General features: G+C 42.2%; 1 long non-coding RNA gene across 1 annotated transcript; it reads right to left on the bottom strand.

The window, feature by feature from the left end:
* Positions 1 to 2,721: 2,721 nt before the first annotated feature.
* LOC118701545 (uncharacterized) lies at positions 2,722 to 3,344 on the bottom strand. Its single transcript, XR_004982549.2, has 4 exons — positions 3,229 to 3,344; positions 3,113 to 3,154; positions 2,965 to 3,020; positions 2,722 to 2,887 (listed from the first exon to the last, which is right to left on the bottom strand). It is a non-coding gene; the product is annotated as an uncharacterized LOC118701545 (long non-coding RNA).
* Positions 3,345 to 20,749: the final 17,405 nt, after the last annotated feature.

Here is a 20,749-nt window from a genome sequence, read left to right as displayed (position 1 = left end):
ACAGAGCTGTAACAGAGTCACCACAAACACTTCTGCTGCAGAGATAAACGGTGCCTCACCTGGTTGGGGGAAACCACTCACCCAGGATGGGGCCCTCTGGCACACATTTAAGCCATCTGAATCTGAAAAAAAAAGTTAGGACAAGTTATCCTGCAACAGTCTGGCTCTTAAGAGCTCCAGATATCCTGTGTCCATCTACAAATCCCACCTAGAGTCCAACTACACCCCACATTACAAAGTCCAGGTCCCCGGGACTTCTCCTATTGCACCAGGCTATGCGGCAGGGCAGAGCAGCTCCGGCACAAATGTGTGTGCGCACACCCGTGACACGGGACAGACAGGACATGACAAACAACGGGGACACAACACGGACAGAAATCTCCTGGCAAGGAAAATGGCTGCGAGGACTGAGAGAATGCAAAAGGAGATGACCGAGGGGAGACCGATGGTGAGCTGATGACACTCAGAGAAACCTGGAGGAAGAAGATGCTAACCGAATGATTTATTCCAAGAACTGCAAACATGGATGCCCGAGAATCCTATGGCCAGAAGCCTCTACCTGCCCTCACGTTCTTTCGAGTCCTAGTCCGCCATAATGGATCCTGGCGGGGCAGAGCTGTCCACACAGCTCAGAACAAGACCTGAAAAGACAGCTGACCGGATGCTTCTAAAGAGACAAGAGAGTCTGATGCTTGTCTGAGCTCCTGAGTCCAAAGCTCTATGGCATTGGTGCCATTCTCTAGGAACGCAGAGATCACAGATACTAACAATGATGCCAGGGCTCCTGACAGGCCCCTCCAAGGCCTAAGTTAAAGGACATGACATACCCAAACAACACATAATACACAAAAGACAAGTGACACGATACACACCGGGACTGCTCTGCCCTGCGCACCTCAGCACTGTGATCAAAAGTCAGGCTTTCCTTTTATGGGGCCTAAGTGTGTCCGCTTCATGGACACCCCCATCTCCAAAGGAGACTCAAAAATCCCTCCCGGTGGGTCCCTACCCTGCGCCCCGCTTTCATCCCCTCTGTGGGTTGTACGCCTCTACTTATCTCTCAGACATCTGGGGATGCAGGTCCGTGTCAGGTGCAAAAGAAGGCAGCCTCAACATCTGGGGAGTTCCTGCTGGCACTGTTGTTCAACAACTTCCTGTTGTTTCTTAGTCAGCTACATGAAAGAAATGCAAATATCAATGCATGATCTCTGCAGCACACTGGCCAAAACCCAACAATTCTGCCACTCACCGTTCTCCTAAGAATGCCCAGCTCCTGGGGCCGCACCCTTCGGCCGCGCCCCGAGGCTGATGCCGTTGTCACGGGTTAAGCCTGGGGTAAGAGGAGACGAGGTCATGTGGCATGGCTGAAACCTGACGGGACCCTCGCTGCTCCTTCCTGCTTCCCTTACTCACCGCAACTCCTTGGCAGCTGCCCAAGACCACCTGGATGGCACCTTTAAATAGAAAAGATCAGGGCTTCATCACCAGGTCCTGTAATGCATCCACAGGGCTCACACGTGCAGGGAACCCGGTGCATCGGCCGGCTGGTGACGGGGGCTTGGCAGGCTCTGATTGGATTGCCTAAACCACAAAAAAAGAGAATGGAAACTTAGAGCAGCACCAGAAACTGAAACTGGAGCAATATCAACTACTTCTCTCCACTGCTCACCTTGACTGCTGGTATCCAGATTTACTTCCTAAAAAGAAAGACAAAGAACAGAGCTGTAACAGAGTCACCACATACACTTCTGCTGCAGAGACAAATGGTGCCTCACCTGCTCGGGGGAAACCACTCACCCGGGATGGGGCCCTCTGGCACACATTTAAGCCATCTGAACCTGAAAAAAAAGTCAGGACAAGAGTCAAACTGTGGCAGGATAACTTAAGAGCTCCTGATATCCTGTGTCCATCTACAAATCCCACCTAGAGTCCAACTACACCCCACATTACAAACTTCAAGTCCCCGGGACTTCTCCTATTGCACCACGCTATGCAGCAGGACAGAGCAGCTCCGGCACAAATGTGTGTGCGCACACCCGTGACACGGGACAGACAAGACGTGACAGACAACGGGGACACAACACGGACAGAAATCTCCTGGCAAGGAAAATGGCTGCGAGGACTGAGAGAATGCAAAAGGAGATGACCGAGGGGAGACCGATGGTGAGCTGATGACGCTCAGAGAAACCTGGAGGAAGAAGATGCTAACCGAATGATTTATTCCAAGAACTGCAAACATGGATGCCCGAGAATCCTATGGCCAGAAGCCTCTACCTGCCCTCACGTTCTTTCGAGTCCTAGTCCGCCATAATGGATCCTGGCGGGGCAGAGCTGTCCACACAGCTCAGAACAAGACCTGAAAAGACAGCTGACCGGATGCTTCTAAAGAGACAAGAGAGTCTGATGCTTGTCTGAGCTCCTGAGTCCAAAGCTCTATGGCATTGGTGCCATTCTCTAGGAACGCAGAGATCACAGATGCTAACAATGATGCCAGGGCTCCTGACAGGCCCCTCCAAGGCCTAAGGTAAAGGACATGACATACCCAAACAACACATAATACACAAAAGACAAGTGACACGATACACACCGGGACTGCTCTGCCCTGCGCACCTCAGCACTGTGATCAAAAGTCAGGCTTTCCTTTTATGGGGCCTAAGTGTGTCCGCTTCATGGACACCCCCATCTCCAAAGGAGACTCAAAAATCCCTCCCGGTGGGTCCCTACCCTGCGCCCCGCTTTCATCCCCTCTGTGGGTTGTACGCCTCTACTTATCTCTCAGACATCTGGGGATGCAGGTCCGTGTCAGGTGCAAAAGAAGGCAGCCTCAACATCTGGGAAGTTCCTGCTGGCACTGTTGTTCAACAACTTCCTGTTGTTTCTTAGTCAGCTACATGAAAGAAATGCAAATATCAATGCATTATCTCTGCAGCACACTGGCCAAAACCCAACAATTCTGCCATTCACCGTTCTCCTAAGAATGCCCGGCTCCTGGGGCCGCACCCTTCGGCCGCGCTCCGAGGCTGATGAAAACACAGGAACGGATGCTTAGAGTTGCACCGGAAAGTGAGACGGGAGCAATAACAACTGCTTCTGGACGCTACTCAATGCTCACCTTGCCCACCTCACCTTGACTGCTGATATCCAGCTTTACCTCCTAAAAAGAAAAAGAACAGAGCTGTAACAAAGTCACACTTTACACTCTCCCTGCAGAGACAAACGGTGACTGACCTGCTCAGGGGAACCTCCTCACCCGGGATGGGTGGATGGATTTTGCCCTGGATTTTATCCTTCTGCGTCTGAAAGAAAGTGAGGACAAAAGTCAAAGGCCTGCAGGATAACTTCACAGCTCCAAACATTTTCTATCTATCTAGGAATATCATCTAGAGTCTGGCAACACCCCACAAACTGCGAGTCCCTGGGACTTGTCCTCTTGCGGCAGGCTACGCGGCAGGGCAGAGCAGCTCCGGCACAAATATGTGCAGACACCCGTGACACAGAACGTGACAAACAGGGGGACGATAAACACAACACATCATGCTTGTGGTGAGGGTCTTGAGGGGAAAAGGCAAAAGGGACCCCAAAGACACACTAGGTAACACGGTACGCCGGACAACACGACGTGGACCGGAACTGTTCTGCACTGCCCGCCTGAAAGGTGCCATCAAAATCAGAGCCTCTCCCTTCAGCTGTCCTAAGAGGCCCCTTGGAGGAGATTGCTTTTCCCACTGCTAATTTTTAAATCTGTCCCAGGAACTCCCAACCCGCTGCTCTCCCATTGTCCCATCTCCAGGCCGTGGCCCTGACTTATCTTTTGGATGATCGGTGATGAGGATCCACGTTGCACCTGAAATGAGTCTGCCTTGGAGGGCCCCGTGATGGCCTGTTAGCCTCTCGGTCAGCTACAATAAAGAAAACCAAAACCAAAGTATGAGTACAGAGTTATGTGGGCCAAATCCCAGCGAGTCAGCTACTTGCCCTCTCCTGAGTGTGCCGGGCTCCTTCAGGCTCCAGCTTCATCCTGATTCCAAGGCTGCGGCCGTTATTGTGAGTGACACCTGGGTTAGAGAAAGGCAAAGTTAAATGGCATTCCTGTGAGTGCAGTGGATGACCTTGTGTGCTCTAAGACGTGTGAATGCCTCTGCCATGCTTCTGAAAAGCCTTGGGGTGGGGGGGCCTCAAATAAACACCCTTTCTCACCCTGCTGCCTTCAAAACCACCCCCCCAACAATAACTCCTAACTGGATACCCGCTCACCCTCCCTCTCCTAGTCACAATCCTCAACTCACCTGAAGCCTTAATCTCAAACATCATCTTGGACACTGGGCAGATTCCCAGATTCCTCTTGTGACATGAAGAATCTGCTGAAAAAAGCATTGTAGTTGACACAACCTGGAGCCTCTGGAAGCTGCGCTCCTCCTAAAAAAAATACAAAACAAAATAAGAACAAAACAGGAAATTACAAATGCACTTTACCACCCCTAAACACAAAACCCAAAACTGTGAACTTAAATACGCCCTGTATTCTATGCTGTTTTCTTCACAGTATCTTCAAAGCCTCTGTTGCTTTAGATGCCCAGAAACACCTGCTGAAAACAAGCTGAGATAAGCTGAAAGAGCCTCTTACCTGAAATGAGAGTGAAATGAGAGGAGAGCTCTGATCCCAGCACATCCCAGAGAGGGAATGAAGGCCCTGAGCAAAGGCTGGGGTTAATATACCCCTGATGGTGCCCGCCTCTCGTTCCCATGGCACCCAGGAAAAGGGAGGGGGGTGAATCCCACCCGGTATGAAAGCCCTCAGAGCAGTTGCAGTTGTTTGGCTCCTCTGACTCAAATTCAAGGGGAGCAAAGGGCTTGTTATTGAAGAAAACTCTTCTGAAAAAATGACAGTGCTTTGTTTTTTGCAATAACTACTTGGAGTAAATGGGCAGGAAACTGGTAAGAAATAAAAGTTTCTGTTTAGACAGCATAACTAGATAAATTGGGTGATTTGCTGTTAACTTTCCTAATCATTCCTTAGTGGCTACTAAGTAGTATTTCACGTGTGACTAAGCTGGGTGGAGAAGAATGCTTATGATATGAATCGTCTAAGTCTCCTTGGGAACTCTAATTAGGCCTATCTACATTATAAGTAAAAATAAGAAAAATAAAAGCTTCCCAGGCAGTGTAAGGGTTAAGTGCATGCCAGGCTTACCCTGCTCTGAGATACTTGGTCCTATGGCACAGAAAGAAGGGCCCTGAAATGTATTTTTAAACCCTTAAAATGCTGAAAAAAGCAGAGCTTCCTTCCAGTGAACCCCTTAAACAGAGGAAATGGGGCAGTTACCTCTACTGAAACTAATACAATAGCAAATAAATAGCTTCTGCCCTTTAATTTACTCTCCTTAATTATTGGGAAAAGAAGGGTTTTCTTCTCTCTTTAAATCTCTCCAGGGATGAAAAAAGAGGGATTTTTCCCTCAGTTCAAATTCTTATGGAGGGTATAGCTGGGCTTCTCCCTCAATTTAGGCCTCAGGACAACAAAAAGGGGGCGGCTACCCTTAATTCAAACCCCTAAGAAACATTGTCAAGATTTTCCCCTTCTATTTAAACTGGGGAATAATCGAAAATGAGGACTCCCTGTCAATTAACACCCCTAACAGCATAGAAAAGGCAGGGATTCTTTCAACTGAGACCACTAAAATTGCAGGGGAAGCAGAGTCCCTCCCAGTTTGAACACAAAAAATAAAGGAAAAGGAAGCATTTTCCCTTTTTTTCTAAACCCTTTTTCTCCTAATAACCCTTCTCCTTTCTGGGAGTGCTGTGGAGGGTCTGGGGGCTCTGGGGAGGGACTGGCACAGTAAAAGGGGAAAGTTGAAAGCCCTCTCCTGGAACCCCACATGCTGCCTGGCCTGCTCAGATGCTGCCCCTTGGCAAAAGGGCTCTTCCCTTGGCGTTTTCTCAAAGGGGACTGAGTGGTAATAGTTTCAAAAAAGGCAAATGATCCAAGAAATGTACAAAGAACAACACAGAATTAAGAATTAAGACAACGCTTGTACCACTGATTTCAAACACTGCCTGGTTTTATTCTGGTCTTGCCTGAATAAAACATCTCCTTAGGGGAGGAATACTCCAGATAGAAGGATCAAGACTGTTTTTGTGTTCTGACCGTAGCCTGAGAATTCTACAGGGGAGAAGGGGAATTACCATTTCCATCAGTAAACTTTATTTGATTCATTCCAAGACTGGACATGCTAGCTGGGTTATAAGTAAATGCTTGAATTGTGAGAATAATTAGTATTGTAGTTCACAACATTTATGCTCTTATTGCAAAAAGTGTTAAAGTAATAACTTAGTTTTGTGGATGGGAATTATTAGTGCCTGGTGAATGAGAGATACCTGAAGAACGGTAAGAGACCACAGTTAAAGGGTGTCCAAACCAATTTGCCTGGAAATTATTTAAGAGAAAGTGACAAGGAAATAGAGGGCACGACCAGATTGGCCTCTGTTTTTTGCCACCGAGAAGATCAAATACACCTGCCGTGGGTTGCAACCTCACAGGCCTGGGAGGTGGGAGTATAAGGCATACTGGACCTCTGTTATTCCTGTTTCTGGCACTCATTTGTTCTCTTTTCCCTTTCGGGATACCAGCAAGATTGTGTCACAAATGCTGCAGAAAGCATCACGTGGAAAGAAACCAAAGTTCCTCTTTAATTACACACACCTATGTCAACAGCCACTGTTATAACCCATCCAAATTAAGAACCTGTAGGCAAAATGGAGTAAATTATTGGATTACAAGAAACTTAGGAAAAAGTGGTAATAGATTTGGAATTGAATGTCCAAAAGGAGAGAGAGGGATTTGTTTTACATTTAATCTTGACGGTTCGAGATTTGGTAAAAAAACAAATAATAAACGAAAAGGTAAAACCAGCACAGCAACTTAACTCTGTATTGACCCCAAATTATCTATTGAGTCGTATTACAAGACTCCAAGCAGTTATGGAAATGATAGCAAATGGAGCTGCCCAGGCATTGGAGTTAATATCAAGTCAGCTAAGCCAAACAAAAACTGTAGGCTATCAGAATAGGTTGGCTTTACACTATTTATTGGCCAAAGAAGGGGGTGTTTTTTGGAAAGTTTAATATATCAAATTGTTGAAAATTGATGAGCACAGAAAAGTCATTCTAGAAAAAGCAAAAGAAATCAAAGAAGAAAAAAATATATATGCATATAATAACCGAGGTACCGGTCCAAAAATTAGAAAACAATGTTAAAACCTAGCTGGTAGGTAATGTATTAGAAGAAATTAAGATCTTTCATTTTATGTGTTGCAACTATTTTTATATTTCTTCCTTGTGTAATCCCCTGTTTTATTTTGCCCGCATAGTCCAGAAGATGCAAGTAGATAAGAAATATTGCTCAAGCCAAAGGATTTACAAAGAATAAGAGTGGGGATTGTGACAAATGCAGGTATTTTATGATTGGCTTTTTTGAAATATTAAAATGAATATTATATGTGTTGTGTTAGAAAGGAATGCTGTATTAATTCTCTTAAGTAGTGTGTTAAATATAGTTTTAGGTTATAAAAACTGTTAAAATAGAAACGATGCTATGTAAGATACTTTTTTTAAAGAAAGGACTTGCAGCAAGATAGCGGCCACAGGACACCTGGATCTTTCAGAGAAAAAGAATTTATATATATTGCCCTCTTATCAGAAGAAACAAACTTCTTCCTGCCTCCAAGGTGCTGTTAGGATTAGAAGGAAGAAGTGGATGATGAGCAGACAGAATCCTGTGTTTGAATGGAATTTATGCACCATGTACGAAGTGTATGACTATGCAACAGGCTATTGCTTTTAAGGGTTAATCCTTTGTTAACAGGGGTCCTTTTTCAGGCTCGTGCTGCCCAGAAAAAGGTACCCGGACGTCCGTAACTCTTTGTTTTTGTTGTCTCATATTGTCCTAATTCAAATTGTCCAAATTATTATTACTCTAATTGTATTACTATTTTTATAACCATTTTATTACTATTAAACTTTCAAAAATTTTAAAAGCAAGTGATTGGCGTTTTTCACACCAGTCTGTTAGGTGAAAATTATCAAAAGATTTTTGTGAGTTTTCTAATTTTGGCATTAATGCTGGCAAATTGTCAGGGTTTACTGTCTATTTGTGGGTCGAGAAATCTGTCCCGAACACTGAGGGGACTCTGGAGCTATTTGGGAACAGTTCTTTTTCAAAATTCTTTGTGTTGAGATCAAAGAGCTGGCATTTGCAGGGGCAAAATAATTCTCTGTCTGTCCTGTATTTATTAAAGCAGCTGTCATATTCCAACCTCCTCCTCCTCCTCCTCGTCGCACGGTTTGTGTGCATGGATGTGGCTGTGCAGACGAATCGTGGCACAAAGTAGTCCCACTGGGTGCTAGGAGTGTGGAAGGCGAAAACGCGGAGGCACACCAGGTATCGGTTGCTCAGGGTTACGCGCTGCAGAGGGATCTCTCGGTGCCCGGCAGAGGGAGAGACGCGGAAGGATACACGCAAGGCGCTGCAGTTTTCGCCTGCTGTGGTGCCGTGTATAGACGCAGTGGCGGCAGAAGTGGCGTGACAGGGCACAGGGATGCCGGCTGTGGCCGGACAGCGGCACGCAGCGGCTCGGAACCGGGACCGGGCTGTATCAAAGCTGCGGCAAACGCAGTGGGGGGTGGCGGCAGGGCCGTGGAGATAGAACTGCGCATGCGTGCAGCTGATCCCAGAAGCAGCGCTGTGGTTCGATGAGTCGGCGCGGAGTGATATCGCTGGTGCGGGGGTTGTAGCAACTGCGCATGCGTGGGTTCCATCACTACGGCGGCGCGGGCAGTCATCATGGCGCCGGGCAGGCCGGGGCGTGCGGGAGGCGGCGGAGCTGCAGGAACAGGAACGGGGCTGCGGCTGCGGCCGTGGAAGGGAACGCCGGGACGTCCGTGGTTGCAGGAGGCGGCGGAGCCACGCCATCCAGCAGCTCTGAAGCGGGAGGGTGCGGTGGGGAAGGCGCGGCTCGGCCCGCCATGCAGCGGCGGCGGCAGGAGAGGGGAAGCGACCACGGGCGGCGCTGACGGGAGGCTGGGCTGGAGCGCCGCGGCGCCAGCACAGGGTGCCTTGGGCGGCTGGGGCGCCCCGGTAAGACAGTCATTAAAACACCCTAAAAATTGTTTTTAAAGCCCTGAAAAAGCCCTAAAGGTATCCTAAACATTTCCAGAGAATTCCTAAAAAACTCCTGCAAAAAAACCCCTAAAATATCCCTAAAAATCCCTGAAAAATCACCTGAAAGACCCTAAAAAACAGTTTAACCCCTACCTGTAACACTGTGGCCTCCAAACATCATCTCTACCTATTAATCGGGGTAACTGCAAGACCCTCAAACACCACCACAATCACCAGCTTGAGTTGGTCTGGGCAGCAGCAAATAAAATAAAATAAAAAGCTTTATAAATAGAGAAATTAAAAATAAAAATGAAATAAAAAATAAAATAAAAAATAAAATAAATGCTTTCCAAATGGGAAAATAAAAAAAAAGAAAATTAAAATAATAAAAAGCTTTAAAAACAGAAAAATTAAAACTAAAAATTGAAAAAAAAATTTAAAAATAAAAGAAATGCTTTAAAAATAGAAAAATTAAAACTAAAAATGAAATAAAAATGAAATTAAAGAAATAAAAGAAATGCTTTAAAAATAACAAAATCAAAACTAAAAAATTAAATAAAAAATAAAATTTAAAAAATAAATGCTTTAAAAATAAATCAAAACTAAAAATCAATAAAAAATAAAATTAAAAATAAAATTAAATAAAATAAATATTTAAAAATAAAAAAATTAAAACTAAAAATTAAATAAAAAATAAAAAAGGTTTAAAAATAGAAAGATCAAAAATAAAAATTAAATAAAAAATAATAAAAAAATGCTTTAAAAATAAAAAAAATCAAAACTAAAAATTAAATAAAAAAGAAAATTAAAAAATAAAATAAATGCTTTAAAAATGGAAAAAGCAAAAAATAAAAATGAAATAAAAAAAATAAAAATAAAATAAATAGTTCAAAAATAAAAAATTAAAACTAAAAATGAAATAAAAAATAAAATTAAAAAATAAAATAAATGTTTAAAATTTAAAAAAATTAAAACTGAAAATTAAAAAAAATTAAAAAGCTTTAAAAATAGAAAGATCAAAAATAAAAATTAAATTAAAAAAACATTAAAAAATGCTTTAAAAATAAAAAAATCAAAACTAAAAATTAAATAAAAAAATAAAAGTAAAAAAATAAAATAAATGCTTTAAAAATAGAAAAAGCAAAAAATAAAAATGAAATAAAATATAATATTTGAAAAATAAAATAAATAGTTCAAAAATTAAAAATTAAAACTAAAAATGAAAAAAAAATTAAATAAAAAAATTTTAAAAAGCTTTAAAAATAGAAAGATCAAAAATAAAAATTAAATAAAAAATAAAAAAATGCTTTAAAAATAAAAAAATAAAAACTAGAAATTAAATAAATAATAAATTTTTTTTAAAAAGCATTAAAAATAGAAAAAGCAAAAAATAAAAATGAAATAAAAAATAAAATTAAAAAATAAATGATTTAAAAATAAAAAAATTAAAACAAAAAATTAAATAAAAAATAAAATTAAAAAATAAAATAAAAAGCATTAAAAATAGAAAAATCAAAAATAAAAATTAAATAAAAAGTAAAAAATAAAATAAATGCTTTAAAAACAAAAAAATCAAATAAATGCTTTAAAAATAGATAAAGCAAAAATAAATATGAAATAAAAAATAAAATTTAAAATATAAAATAAATAGTTTATAAATAAAAAATGAAAACTAAAAAATAAAAAATAAATTTAAAAAAATAAATGCTTTAAAAAAATGAAACAAAAAAATTAAATTAAAAAAAATTAAAATAAAATAAAAAGCTTTAAAAATAGATAAATCAAAAATAAAATTAAATAAAAAATAATTTTTAAAAGCTTTAAAAATCAAAAACTCAAAAGTAAAAATTAGGAAAAAAATAAAAATAAAAAAATTTAAAATATGCTTTAGAAATATAAAAATTAAAACTAAAAATTAAATAAAAAGGAAAATTTAAAAATAAAATAAATGCTTTAAAATAGAAAAATTAAAACTAAAAAAAAGATTAAAAAAAGCTTTAAAAATCGGAAAATTAAAAAATATTACATCAAAATTAAATTTAAAAAATAGAATTAATTAAAAATAATTAAAAACAAAATAAAATCCGTAAAGTGCTGTAAAGTACTGTAAAAGTTCCATAAAAGGTAGTGTCGTAAAGCGCGGCTGTCGAAAAAAACGCACCTTTTACGGCAGTCGCGCTTTACGGCACCTTTTACGACAGTTTTACGACAGTCGCGCTTTACGGCACCTTTTGCGACAGTTTTGCGACAGTCGCACTTTACGGCACCTTTTACGACAGTTTTGCGACAGTCGTGCTTTACGACAGTTTTGCGACAGACGCGCTTTACGGCACCTTTTACGACAGTCGCGCTTTACGGTACCTTTTACGACAGTTTTACGACAGTCGCGCTTTAGGGCACCTTTTGCGACAATTTTACGACAGTCGCGCTTTACGGCACCTTTTACGTCAGTTTTACGACAGTCGCGCTTTACGGCACCTTTTGCGACAATTTTACGACAGTCGCGCTTCACGGCACCTTTTACGACAGTTTTACGACAGTCGTGCTTTACGGCACCTTTTGCGACAGTCGCGCTTTACGGCACCTTTTACGACAGTGGCGCTTTACGGCAGTTTTGCGACGTTTTATGGAAATTTTACGGCACTTTACAGCACTTTAGAGTTTTTATTTTGTTTTTCATGTATTTTTAATTAATTTTATTTTATTAATTTTGGTTTTTTTATATTTTTCTATTTTTAAAGCTTTTTATTTTATTTTTTAAATTTTTTTATTTGTTTTTATTTTTAATTTTCCTATTTTTAAAGCTTTTTAATTTATTTTTAAAATATTTTTAAATTTAATTTTTAAATTTAATTTTTCTTTTTTTAAAGCATTTATTTTTTTAATTTTGTTTTTTATTTAATTTTTATTTTTCTATTTTTAAGGATTTGTATTTTTTTAATTTTATTTTTTATTTATTTTTATTTTAAAACCTTTTTATTTTTTAAATTTTTTTATTAATTTTTTTATTTTTAAAGCATTTATTTTTCGTTAAAAAATTTATATTTATTTTTAATTTTTCTATTATTAAAGGTTTTTATTTTTAAAATTTTATTTTTAGTTTTTTAAATTTTTCTCTTTTTAAAAAATTTTTTAAATTTTTTTTATTTTTATTTTTAATTTTTCTATTTTTAAAGCTTTTTATTTTTTAATTTTTATTTAATTTTTATATTTCATTTATTTATTTTTAAAGCATTTATTATATTTTATAATTTTGTTTTTTATTGATTGTTTATTTTTCTATTTTAAAAGCATTTATTTGATTTGATGAATTTTTTTATTTAATTTTTAATTTTTCTATTTTTAAAGACTTTTTAAAATTTTTTAAATTCGTTTTTATTTTTAATTTTTCTATTTTAAAAGCTTTTTATTTTATTAATTTTTTATTTCATTTTTATATTTAATTTTATTATTTTTAAAGCATTTATTATATTTTTTAATTTTGTTTTTTATTGAATTTTTATTTTTAAGTTTTCATTTTTAAAGCATTTATTTTTTAAATTTCGTTTTTTATTTTTTTTTCTATTTTTAATTTTTGTATTATTAAAGCATTTATTTTTTAATTTTGTTTCTAATTTTCATATTTATTTTTTCTATTTTTAAAGCATTTATTTTTTAATTTTGTTTTTTATTTAATTTTTATTTTTTTAATTTTTTATTTTCAAAGTTTTTGAATTTTTAAATTTTATTTTTTATTTATTTTTATTCTTAATTTTTTTATTTTTAAAGCATTTATTTTTTAAATTTTATTTTTTATTTAATTTTTATTTTTATTTTTTCTATTTTCAAAGCTTTTTTATTGTTTAATTTTATTTTTTATTTAATTTTTATTTTTATATTTTGAAACTTTTTTTATTTTTTAATTTAATTTTTTATTTCTATTTTTAATTTTTCTATTTTTAAACCTTTTAATTTTATTAATTTTTAATTTTATTTTTATATTTAATTTTTCTATTTTTAAAGCATTTATTATATTTTTTAAATTTTGTTTTGTATTAAATTTTTATTTTTAATTTTTCTATTTTTAAAGCATTTATTTTATTTATTTAATTTTTTTTAATTTTTCTATTTTTAAAGCATTTTTTAAATTTTATTTTTTATTTAATTTTTATTTTTAATTTTTCTCTTTTTAAAGCATTTTATTTTTTTAATTTTCTTTTTATTTTTTATTTCTAATTTTTCTATTTTTAAAGCATTTATTTTTTTAATTTTGTTTTTTATTTAATTTTTTTTTTTTATTTTTCCATTTTTAAAGCTTTTTATTTTATTTTATTTGGCGCTGCCCAGACCAATTTAAGCTGGTGATTGTGGTGGTGTTTGAGGGCCTTGCATTACGGCACTACATTTTATGGAACTTGTACAGCACTTTACAGCACTTTACAGTTTGTTTTTTTTTATTATTTATTTTTAATTAATTTTGTTATTTTATTTTTTTTTTTTTTATTTTTCTATTTTTAAAGCATTTTATTACATTTTATTTGGTGCTGCCCAAACCTGCTGTAGTGCATTTTTATACTTTGTAATACTTTGAAGTAATTTATCCCAAACTGTACCCCCCTCCCTTTACCTGTGTTATCCCTCTCCCGGGATGAGATCATCCTCAAACCCCCACCCTGGCTCTCTGTCAATCACTCAGCCTCCCATCCCCCCCCATGCAGAAGTTTCAATCCAAGTTGTCCAGTGATTAGCCAGAGGCCAGGGGTCAGCCCCCCAAGCCTTGCCCCATACGCTGTCCTATATGTCTATCCCCCAGCATCCATCCCTTAGGGTCACTTAATGGTTGGTAGGATGTTATCTACTTTTGGTTTCATCCTCCCTTAAAATGTAACCTTGGCACATCTCCCCTGGGCTCTCGGCACGAGGCCCCCTGAGGTGCAGGAGCTCCTTTGGGGGTCCTAATAAAACCTTGGATTAACCCCTGCTAAGAGTCAGCCCTTTATCTTCTACCGCTGTCTCTGGTGTCTCTTGTGCTGCAAAGGCAACCAGGCCAGGTGCCCTCAGTACCCTCGGGGCACAGAGAGTGTCTCCCGGCCAGCCCAGGTGCCCTCAGGGCACAGAGAGTGTCTCCTCCCAGCCCAGGTGCCCTCAGTACCCTCGGGGCACACACAGAGAGTGTCTGCCCCCAGCCCAGGTGCCCTCAGCACCCTCGGGGCACAGACAGTGTCTCCCCGCTGTTGGCCGTGTCGGGGCTGCCCCCCGGTGTCTGCCAACTTGGGACCGGCCGAGGGTTACTGAGAGGCTCGCACAAACCCGCTCGGCCGCTGATTGTGGTGGTGTTTGAGGGTCCTTCGGGACAAGGGAGGAGATGAGAATCTTGACTCCCCCTTTCAGAAGGCTGAAATATTATTTTATGATCTCTATTATATTAAAAGAAAATGAGATATTAGAACTACACTAAAAGAGCAAGGAGACATCAGAAAGCTGGAAAAGAATGAATAATAAAAACCTGGGACTGATCACAGCCCCGACACCGCTGGACCATGATTGGTCATCAAGTAGAAACAATGCACAGGAGACCAACCCAAGATGCCCCTGTTGCTAAACCATCGCCAGCCCACACTCCACAGCCACCAGATTGTTATTGGTTCCATTTCTGTTCTGAGGCTTCTCAGGAGAAAAATCCCAGCGAAAGGATTTTCATCAAACACGTCAGTGCCAGGTGATGGCACAGGCAGCATGGGCTGGCAGAGGTCACTGTGTCATCCCTGCCAGCCCAGGTGTCACAGCAAGGAGAGAGTTCACCCTGTGCTCACCCTGCAATACAGAGCAATACAACACAACACACATATTAAGACAAGATGATAACCTTTTTCTATTTTCATTACTTGTGGATTTATTGTTACAGGACACCCAAAACAACAAAAGCACACAAAAAACAGCACTCATCTACCATTAACACCCCCGTCAAATGACACACAAACTCACCATCCCTCTCACCACAACTGCTAAATTACACCCCAGCAATCATTGCTCCTTGGGAACGTGGTTCCCAGGAGCCTCCAAAAATTCCTCCTGCCTGAAGAAATACCCGGTCCCTGGAGAGTCTGTGCCCAAACTTTGGCGATGAACGTCGCCTCGCAGACCGACCGGGACCGGGGAAAAAAAATCCAGCCGGGGGAAAAAAAAAAGAAAAAAAAAGCAGCCGGGGGGGTGGGGGGGGTAAACCCGGCTGGGGATTTTTTACTCTAAATTTACAAATGAGTTGAAAAACCTGAAAAGCAAAAGTCACACACACAAGGTTAAATCCAGTCAGCATGCGCTCACACACGCAGAGACGAGCAGACGCAGACAGACACAGGCACGTGCTCTCACACACGCTCACGCACTCCTCCCATTTAAACGTTCCCTGCGGCTCTTCCTCGAGACGCTGAAGAACGTGCTTCCACGCTTCTTCTGGCTGCCACTCCTCGACGTCAAATGGTAGATTCTGGGGAAATCGGCAGCCTCGGGGACCTGTGAGACAACAGGAAGCGGTCGATGAGTGGCTGACAGCTAGGACTTGTCCCCGCTCTGGACCAATAAATTTTCTACCCAAAATCCCATAAAAGACAGATGAACAGTCAAGTTTTTATAACTGTTCTACCTAACTGTGACTATGTGCCAGGGCAGGGCAGCTCTGAGCGTAAGTGGTACAACATGAGTACACAGAATAAAAGCAGACGCCTACAGTGCAAGTGTACATGGAGTGTAAGTCCATACAATATAAACCAGCATAGGTACACACAATGTAAGTACATACAGTGTAAGCCAACAGAGGTAAGCGCAATGTAAGTACATACAATATAAGTACATACAGTACAAGCCAGCATAGGCACAAACAATGTAAGTACATACAGTATAAGCCAGGACTTGAGATAGCTCTCTGGAAGATTAATTCTTGAGCCCTATACCCCTCGGGAGGATGGAACCTATCGAACTCCTGCGGTCACGTGAGGAGGGTGTAAGACGCTCCCTCGGGAAGTCCAAGAGAATGGCGTGGAAAAAAAGGCACTACCAAAGCCGGTAGTGGGAAGGAAGACGGATGAGAACATCTTGTCCCTTTGAGACATTCCTGTCCCAAAGAGTAAAAATGTAAAGATGATGGAATAAGGGATATCCGGAAAGGAACGTGAGTAGAATATGGCCTACGGGGCACGGAATAGTGCCGATAAAGCATCAAGACGTGACAAAGGCCTGTGACACGTAAGACAATGGACACAGACTACATAACACAGACACAGATGACATAACACAGAGACGAGTGACAACTGCCTGGCCCTGTCCCCGTAGGGACCCGAGATTCCTAGTGCAAGGTGAGCCAGAGGCTGATGATGCCAAAGGAAAGGAAGCCCTATGACGATGGCACGTGATGATGAAATGTAACTCATTAAAAGAAGTTAGTGCCAAAGTACTTAAGAGGATGCTCGAGAGGCTCGGCGAGCCTAGAGAAGGAAGCCGACTGCCGGGTGACCGTGGCCGTAGCTCCGGACGTGAAGGCGAGCTCCTCGGGGGAAAGATCCCTGACGACATCGGGCCGAGGGAGGCGGACGACGCAAAGTACGCGAAAATGTGAAGATGGGTCGGAACTGCCCTGCCCGGCAAAGGCTCTGGCGAGGCTGAGGGGAAACCCTCTCCCTTTACTTCCAGAGAGCCCACACCCCTACAGACCTCTACGCTAAGCTGACATCTGATTGCCTCCTGTGAGAGTAAAGGCTTTTCCCCTTCTCCCAACCGCTGGCCCCAACACTTAGCTTTTGGAAGAGGAGCGGGCAAAATCCATCCTCGGTCGGACGTGGATGTTGAGATGCTCTCCGTGTGTGCTTCGGTGCTGCCGTTTCTAAGCTTGGGCTACGAGCCTCCTCAGGGTACCTAAGACAAAACAGAAAACCTGACTATTGCCCTCAACAACATTAATCCCCGGGACTCCTCCGCACCGCTGCCCCGGCTCACCTCAAATCTTGATTTGACTCCGGAGGGTGCCCGGAAGAGACCTGCAAAGAGAAAAGGGACACGCTTAGCATGCTGCTGTGTAACGCTCACCTAGGAGTCAGCCTGCCTAAACTCCTACTCACCTGCCCTCCTCTGATCCAGGGCGTGCCTAGGGCAGCGACAGCACCTGCAAAGAAACAAAGCGGAAAAGCATGCTGAGATACTGTGAAAACACAACCTCCCAAATCTGACAAGGATGCCAGACCGATACCTTAAGCTCTCACCCACCTGGCATAGGCATGCTCGGCCAGGAGAGATGGCAAGTGGACCACCTAAAATAAAAAAACAAGTGGAGATGCTTAGAGCTGCACCAAAACTGAGACCTCAGCAATAACAACTGCTTCTGTATGCTATTCAATGCTCACCTCACCCACTCGGCCTTGACTGCTGCTCTCAGCCTTGAGTTCCTAAAAAGACAGACAAAGAACAATGCTGTAACAGCCACCATTTATGCTTCCTCTGCAGAGACAAACAGTGACTGACCTGCTCGGGGCAATCCCCGCACCTGGGATGGGGGGCTCTGCCCTGGATTTTATCCTTCTGCATCTGAAAGAAAGTTAGGACAAGAGTCAAACTGTTGCAGGATAACTTCAGAGCTCCAGATATCCTGTGTCCATCTACAAATCCCACCTAGAGTCCAACTGCACCCCACAGTACAAACTTCAAGTCCACAGGACTTCTCATATTGCACCAGGCTATGCGGCAGGGCAGAGCAGCTCCGGCACAAATGTGTGCAGACACCCGTGACACGGGAAAGGACGTGACAGACAACGAGGACACGACACGGACAGAAATCTCCTGGCAAGGAAAATGGCTGCAAGGACTGAGAGAATGCAAAAGGAGATGACCGAGGGGAAACCGATGGTGAGCTGATGAGGCTCAGAGAAACCTGGAGGAAGAAGATACTAACTGAATGATTTATTCCAAGAACTGCAAACATGGATGCCCGAGAATCCTACGGCCAGAAGCCTCTACCTGCCCTCACGTTCTTTCAAGTCCTAGTCCGCCATAATAGATCCTGGCGGGGCAGAGCTGTCCATACAGCTCAGAACAAGACCTGAAAAGACATCTGACCGGATGCTTCTAAAGAGACAAGAGAGTCTGATGCCTGTCTGAGCTCCAGAGGCAAAAGTTCTATGGCATTGGCGCCACGCCAAGGAATGCAGAGAGCACAGATGCTAACAATGATGCCAGGGTTTCTGACAGGCCCCTCAAAGGCCTAAGGTAAAAGACATTACATATCCAAACAACACATAATACACAAAAGACAAGTGACACGATACACACCAGGACTGCTCTGCCCTGCGCACCTCAGCACTATGATCCAAAGTCAGGCTTTGCTTTTATGGGGCCTAAGGGGCCGCTTCAGGGACACCGCCACCTCCAAAGGGGAAACAAAAACCCCTCCCAGTAATTCCCAAACCAGCACCCTGCTTTCATCCCCTCTGTGGGTCGTGGCCCTCTACTTATCTCTCGCACATCTGGGGATGCCGGTCTCAGGTGCGAAGAAAGGCCACCTCATCAGCCGGGAAGCTCCTGCTGGCACCGGGCTGGTGTCTCTTAGACAGCTGTATTAAAGAAAACCAAACATCAGTGCCCAATCTCAGCAGCCCATCGGCCAAAACCCCACAAGTCTGCTACTCACCCTTCTCCGAAGAACGCTCAGCTGCTTGGGCCGCATGCTTCGGGCACGCTCGGAGACCGAGGCCGTCGTCCCGGGGGGTGCCTGGGTTAAGAGGAGATGAGGTGATTTGGCATGGCTGAAACCTGAGGGGACCATCACTCCTCCTCCCTACTTCCCCGACTCACCCCAACTCCTTGGCAGGTGCCCAAGGCCACCTGGATGGCACCTTTAAATAGAAGAGTTCTGGGCTTCATCACCAGGTCCTGTAATGCATCCACAGGGCTCACACGGGCAGGGAAACCGGTGCATCGGCCGGCTGGTGACGGGGGCTCGGCACGCTCCGAGTGGGTTGCCTAAACCACAAAAAAAGAGAATGGAAACTTAGAGCTGCACCAGACACTGAGAGCTGAGCAATAACAACTACTTCTCTCCACTGCTCACCTTGACTGCTGGTACCCAGATTTACTTCCTAAAAAGAAAGACAAAGAACAGAGCTGTAACAGAGTCACCACATACACTTCTGCTGCAGAGATAAACGGTGCCTCACCTGGTTGGGGGAAACCACTCACCCGGGATGGGGCCCTCTGGCACACATTTAATCCATCTGAATCTGAAAAAAAATTTAGGACAAGTTATCCTGCAACAGTCTGGCTCTTAAGAGCTCCAGATATCCTGTGTCCATATACAAATCCCACCTAGAGTCCAACTACACCCCACATTACAAAATCCAGGTCCCCGGGACTTCTCCTATTGCACCAGGCTATGCGGCAGTGCAGAGCAGCTCCGGCACAAATGTGTGTGCGCACACCCGTGACACAGGACAGACAGGACATGACAAACAACGGGGACACAACACGGACAGAAATCTCCTGGCAAGGAAAATGGCTGCGAGGACTGAGAGAATGCAAAAGGAGATGACCGAGGAGAGACCGATGGTGAGCTGATGAGGCTCAGAGAAACCTGGAGGAAGAAGACACTAACTGAATGATTTATTCCAAGAACTGCAAAGATGGATGCCCGAGAATCCTACGGCCAGAAGCCACTACCTGTACTCACGTTCTTTCAAGTCCTTGTCCGCCATAATGGATCCTGGCGGGGCATAGCTGTCCATACAGCTCAGAACAAGACCTGAAAAGACATCCGACCGGATGCTTCTAAAGAGACAAGAGAGTCTGATGCCTGTCTGAGATCCCGAGTCAAAAGTTCTATGGTGTGGTGGTTTGACAGGAAATGTGTTTTTTGAGATGCTGTGTTTTTGGCCAATGGATATTCAGACTTTAATATTGGCATTTAACCTGACCATTGAGACATGGACACGCCTCTGAGAACACGGGGTTAAAAGCAGAGCTCTCCCCTGGGAGGGTCCTCTTGGGTTTCCGGCGGGAAAGAGTTCGGGTCTCTCCCCCGGCCCAGCTGCTGGCTGGGCAGGGGGAGGGGAAAGCCATGTAGCCGGGAGAGGTAGGCCTGAGCCCGGGGGTGGAAGGGTGGAAGAGAGAGAGAGAGAGAGAGACACCGGGAGCCATCGGGCAGCCCCTCCTGAGAGACACAGAGAGTGAGAGGAAGAGAGCCGCTGCCTGGGACTGTAACCTTGAGACTTGATAAACATGAGCCTGCGCCGGCAGCACGGCTGGGACGGAGAAGAGGGGGGGGTTCAGCCGGCCGCTTGTAAGAGCTTTTAACCCCTTTTTGGAGAATGAGAACTTTACAGATCATTGACCTCTCCTAGAAGATAGAGTGGAAGATGAGGAAGGAAATGGGCCAGTGTGAGAGAGGTCTGGGCGAGTGAGAGATAGTAGAAGAATAGAGAAGAATCCTAGTGGGAAGAGATGATGGAGTGGCTTTTGCTGGACTCTTTTTGTATAGCCATGGACAGAACCATGTTCCTTGTGATACAGAGACTGCATTCTAGGGAGAGGCAATGGCCTCAGAACCAAGAGGGTTCAGTGTTGGTGCCCCTCGGC

This window comes from Molothrus ater (assembly GCF_012460135.2).
Source record: "Molothrus ater isolate BHLD 08-10-18 breed brown headed cowbird chromosome W unlocalized genomic scaffold, BPBGC_Mater_1.1 matW_random_MA34, whole genome shotgun sequence".
Taxonomy (NCBI): domain Eukaryota; kingdom Metazoa; phylum Chordata; class Aves; order Passeriformes; family Icteridae; genus Molothrus; species Molothrus ater.
Note: the sequence above shows the minus strand (reverse complement) of the source record. Positions and strands in the feature narration are given on the sequence as shown.